Consider the following 6,103-nt stretch of genomic DNA (forward strand, 5'->3'; position numbering starts at 1 on the left):
CAAATATCAGGCCGTTACTTCCCACAGCACAGGGTCGTAACTAGTTACCACAGCCACAAAGGCATAAACCCTACCTATTTCTACAATTGATCGTCTTAAAATTTGATTTTAAACCTAACCTTAACCACACTGCTAATCGTATGCCAAACCTTAAATTAAGAGCGCTTTTTTTTTTTACATCATACATTTACGATAAGGTCAATTCTGTCTTTGTGGTTGGGGTAACTAGTGACAACAGCACTGGAGCCGTAGAGTGTTGAACTAATGTTTGAAGTGGAGGGACTACTGGGTTTAGCATGTCTCTCGAGGAGGCTAAATGAGATTTCGGCTTGGAGAAATTTAATATTTTCAGAAGGAGTCGGGAATTTGGTTTAAGGACATGGTTATGATAAAGATACGTTTGGTCCAGTGTGAGTGATATTTTTGAAGAGGGTGGAACCAGGCTTTTTGGCCAGTGGTGTAAAGTACTACTTAAGTAGTTTGTGGTACCTGTACTTTACTATTTATATTTCACTACTTTTACTTCACTACATTCCTAAAGAAAATGATGTACTTTTTACTCCATACATTTTCCCTGACACCCAAAAGTACTTGTTACATTTTGAATGCTTAGCGGGACAGAAAATGGTCCAATTCGTACACTTATCAAGAGAACATCCCTGGTCATCCCTACTGCATCTGATCTGGCGGACTCACTAAACACAAATGCTTTGTTTTTAAATTCTGTCTTGAGTGTTGGAGTGTGACCCTTGTTATCCGTAAATACGAAAAAAAAAGAAGAAAGTGTGCCGTCTTGTTTGCATTGTAATGGAATTTTTATTATTCATATACTTAAGTATTAAAAGTATTTCAGCAGCTACATTTACCTTTAATACTTAAGCATATTTAAAACAAACTACTTTTAGACTTTTACTGAAGTAGTATTTTACTGGGTGACTCACTTGACTCATTTTCTAATGACGGTATCTTTACTTTTACTCAAGTATGAGATGTTAGTACTTTTTCCACCACTGCTTTTGGCTGATCCATGGGTGGTTTCAGGTTGGTTGGAAAAGTTGGTGGGTGCTGTCGAGTCAGTGAAGGTAACCCGAAGTGGACTTTTGTGTTTCTTCAGATCAGAGGGATCAGGCGCTCTGTGCGATAGACCTGTATCTTGCTTTGTGCTTAAGGTACCATTGAAGGGAGTGATTTCTGGGGTAGCGTTAGTGTGGAGGTGGAGCGATTTAAGTTGAAGATTCCTGGTATTGGTGATGCCTGCCGTTTGGTGTGACACAGACCCGGTGGGGAGAGTGGTGACAATCTTTTTTTTAGCTTTGATTAAGAGTTTTTACCTGACAAAGTTATGTTAGGATATATGAGTTATGCTGTTAGTGCTTTTGTTTCTGAATCCACTGCTGTGTTATAGGTGTCACGTTTATGGGCATGTTGCAGCAGTGTGCAGGAGGGAGAATCCAAGATGTGGGAAGTGTGCAGGAGGACATGGGACAGAGGAATGTGTAGTTTCTGTAGGGGGGGAAAAATGGTGTATGTCAACTGTAGGGGTGCCTATGTTGCTGGGGATCGGAGGAGTCCAGTGCAGGAGAGGCAGGTTGAGGTGGCCAAGGTCAGAGTTGTGCAGAAGATGTCGTATGCTGAGGCAGGGAAGAAAAAAAAAGCTTTAAATGTTGCATATAGATTGTGGCTTTCAAATGTAATTGTCCGCGCTCATTTCCAATTGATTTCTATTTGCCATAAATATTTCAACTGTGCTGTTTGAAAAAGTTTCTAAACTTTTCTATTCTCAGTTTTTACAGATTGTAAATGAAAATATATACTTTTAGCAAAAATGTATTATTGATTGATTATGACTTTTCAAATCACCAGTAGTGCTATTTGCAGAATTAGCTCCAGGTAAATGTTGCAATTCTTCAGCCATTCCTAAACCTGCGACCAAAAACAAGCTACATACTGTATGAACAGCAGCAAAACAAATTATCTAATGATTCTCTATTCGCAGTAAAATCTGCAAAGTTGGGATGGTTGTATCCCCATACATATACACAGTACCAGTCAAAAGTATGGACACACCTACTCATTCCTGGGTTTCTTTATTTTTACTATTTTCTACATTTTAGAATAATAGTGAAGACAAACACTATTAAATAACACATATGGAATCATGTAGTAACAAAAAGTGTTAAACAAATCTATATTTGAATCTCAAATATATTTTGATTTGTTTAACACTTTTTGGTTACTACATGTGTCAGTGTGTTATTTCATTGTTTTGAAGTCTTCACTATTATTCTACAATGTATAAAATAGTAGAATTAAAGAAAACCCTGGAATGAGTAAGTGTGTCCATACTTTTGACTGGTACTGTAGTTCGATAACTTCCACATCAGGTTTCAGTGATCTGAAAGTACGTTATACAAAAATAGCAAAAGACAAACGACTCCAAGTCGATCACAAATTTGAAAGACTACAGTATATGCAATAGTTGTTTATACAATTGCATTGTTTACCTCAGTCAACAGCTGTGGCTCCCATCCATATTCGGTGGAGACCTGGATGCTGTTGTATGTGCAAAGAGAATTACCTTCGCACAATCCCCCGTCGGGCATTCTGGTTTTAGACTATATGTAACATAGTAAATGCAAATCCAGGACACTCAAATGAGTATGAAATGTTAGAGGGTTACTTAAGGCATAATCAAAAGTAGGGTGGTTGGTCGGAGCGGATAGGTTGCGTGTTCGAATCTCATCATGGACAACTTTAGTATTTTAGCTAATCAGGATCTTTGCAACTACTTTGCTAACCCTTTTACCGAACTCCTAACCCTTAGTCTAGCTAATGTAAGCCAAAACAAACTGGAACTAGTCAAATAAGTTTTGCGAACTCGTAACATATTATATGAATTGCAATTCATAACATACACTACATGACAAAATGTATATGGACACCTGCTCATCAAACACCACATTTCAAAATCATGAGCATTTATGGAGTTGATCCCCCCCTTGCTGTAATAACAGCCTCCACTCTTCTGGGAAGGCCTTCCACTAGGATGTTGGAACATTACTGAGGGGACTTCTTCCATTCAGGCACAAGAGCATTCATGATGTTGGGCGATTAGGCCTGGCTCGCAGTCAGAGTTCTAATTCATCCCAAAGGTGTTCAATGGGGTTGAGGTGAGGGCTCTGTGCAGGCCAGTTCTTCCACACCAATCTCAAACCATTTCTGTATGGACCTTGCTTTGTACACAGGGGCATTGTCATGCTGAAACAGGAAAGGGCCTTTCCCAAACTGTTGCCACAAAATTGGGAGCACAGAAATGTCTGAATGTCATTGTATGCTGTAGCATTGTTCAAACGTATACACAGACTGACACATTCTGGTGTCCAGTATTCTGGTTTTGCTGGAGAGGTGTGTGTGTGTCTAGCTACGCTACATGACCAATAGTATGTGGACACCTGCTTGTTGAACATCTCATTCCAAAATCATGGGCATTTATCAGGGCTTTGTACAGGCCAGTCAAGTTCTTCCACACCGATCTCTACAAACATTTCTGTATAGACCTTCCTTTATGTACGGGGCATTGTCATGCTGAAACAGGAAAGGGCCTTCCTCAAATTGTTGCCACAAAGTTGGAAGCACAGAATTGCGTATGCTGTAGTGTTAAGGTTTCCCTTCACTGGAACTAAGGGGCCTAGCCTGAACCATGAAAAACAGCCCCAGACCATTATTCCGCCACTAAACTATACAGTTGGCACTATGCATTCGGGTAGGTAGCATTCTACTGGCATCTGCCAAACCCCTTTTCCACTGCTTCAGAGTCCAATGGTGGCGAGCTTAACACCACTCCAGCCGACACTTGGCATTGCGCATGGTGATCTTAGGCTTGTGAGCGGCTGCTCGGCCATGGAAACCCATTTCATGAAGCTCCCGACGAACAGTTCTTGTGCTGATGTTGCTTCCAGAGGCAGTTTGGAACTACAGTGGAGGGAAAAAAGTATTTGATCCCCTGCTGATTTTGTACGTTTGCCCACTTACAAAGAAATGATCAGTCTAATTTTAATAGTAGGTTTATTTGAACAGTGAGAGACAGAATAACAAAAAAAATCCAGAAAAACGCATGTCAAATGTTTTAAAATTATTTGCATTTTAATGAGGGAAATAAGTATTTGACCCCTCTGCAAAACTTGACTTAGTACTTGGTGGCAAAACCCTTGTTGGCAATCAGAGGTCAGACGTTTCTTGTAGTTGGCCATCAGGTTTGCACACATCTCAGGAGGGATTTTGTCCCACTCCTCTTTGCAGATCTTCTCCAAGTCTTTAAGGTTGAGGCTGACGTTTGGCAACTCGAACCTTCAGCTCCCTCCACAGATTTTCTATGGGATTAAGGTCTGGAGACTGGCTAGGCCACCCAGGACCATAATGTGCTTCTTCTTGAGCCACCCTTTGTTGACTTGGCCGTGTGTTTTGGGTCATTGTCATGCTGGAATACGCATCCACGACCCTTTTTCAATGCCCTGGCTGAGGGAAGGAGGTTCTCACCCAAGATTTGACGGTACATGGCCCCGTCCATCGTCCCTTTGATGCGGTAAAGTTGTCCTGTCCCCTTAGCAGAAAAACACCCCAAAGCATAATGTTTCCACCTCCATGTTTGATGGTGGAGATGGTGTTCTTGGGGTCATAGGTGGCATTCCTCCTCCAAACACGGCGAGTTGAGTTGATGCCAAAGAGCTCCATTTTGGTCTCATCTGACCACAACACTTTCACCAGTTGTCCTCTGAGTCATTCAGATGTTCATTGGCAAACTTCAGACGGGCATGTATATGTATTCTTGAGCAGGGGGACCTTTGCGGGCGCTGCAGGATTTCAGTCCTTCACGGCGTAGTGTGTTACCAATTGTTTTCTTGGTGACTATGGTCCCAGCTGCCTTGAGATCATTGACAAGATCCTCCCGTGTAGTTCTGGGCTGATTCCTCACCGTTCTCGTGATCATTGCAACTCCACGAGGTGAGATCTTGCATGGAGCCCCAGGCCGAGGGAGAATGACAGTTCTTTTGTGTTTCTTCCATTTGCGAATAATCTGTCACCTTCTCACCAAGCTGCTTGGCGATGGTCTTGTAGCCCATTCCAGCCTTGTGTCGGTCTACAATCTTGTAAAATGCAAATAAATTTAACATTTTTTGACATGCGTTTTCTGGATATTTGTTGTTATTCTGTCTCTCACTGTTCAAATAAACATACCATTAAAATTATAGACTGATCCTTTCTTTATCAGTGGGCAAACGTACAAAAGCAGCAGGGGATCAAATAGTTTTCCCCCACTGTAGTCCAGTGAATATGGCTGTGTTTGTGGTGCAAGTCTGAAAATTAGCAGCTGACATGAAGTGTTTAATTAATGCATGCGAGACAGGTTCCATATACAAGACAGGCAGAGATGGAGAAAAACAGAACAGTTTAATTACCCCCTGTTATGGACACTTGCCAGCAATAAAAGCTTCCACGGCCTGTTCCTTGACAGTGAACATCTGGCAATATCTACATTTGACCCCTTGATCAGCTCGCTCTCTGAAAGAAAACAAAACAGGCATTGTGACGTTGAACAATAAGGTGGGAATAGAACGTTCGGAAGGCGAGTTGGTGCTCAATAGAACTAATTGGAGCTGGCAGGGTGAAAAAAAAAAAGCATTAATAAGGCAGTTTTTTCACGACTACGTCACAATAATATGGTCATATGAAAATATGGTCGAAATATGGTCATATGAAACTGGGCTCCACAGCCGAAGCAATGAACTAGTCATCAGAAAAAAGTTCAAGTTAATGTGTCCAGACCACCCACATGGATTTCAGAGCACTCATCTGAGTGTACCAGAGGGCAGAAAAATTACTATGAGCGCTTACACGGAACCCAAACCGGCTGTGCACGTGCACAAAAGTATTTTGTCCCCCCACAAACGCGATCACGACACGCAGGTTAAAATATCAAATCAAACTCTGAACCAATTACGAGCTTCAATGCCATACAACACTCCTTCCGTGGCCTCCAACTGCTCTTAAACACTAGTAAAACCAAATGCATGCTTTTCAACCGTTCGCTGCCGGCACCGCCCGA

This window comes from Salmo salar, unplaced genomic scaffold, assembly GCF_905237065.1.
Source record: "Salmo salar unplaced genomic scaffold, Ssal_v3.1, whole genome shotgun sequence".
NCBI lineage: Eukaryota > Metazoa > Chordata > Actinopteri > Salmoniformes > Salmonidae > Salmo > Salmo salar.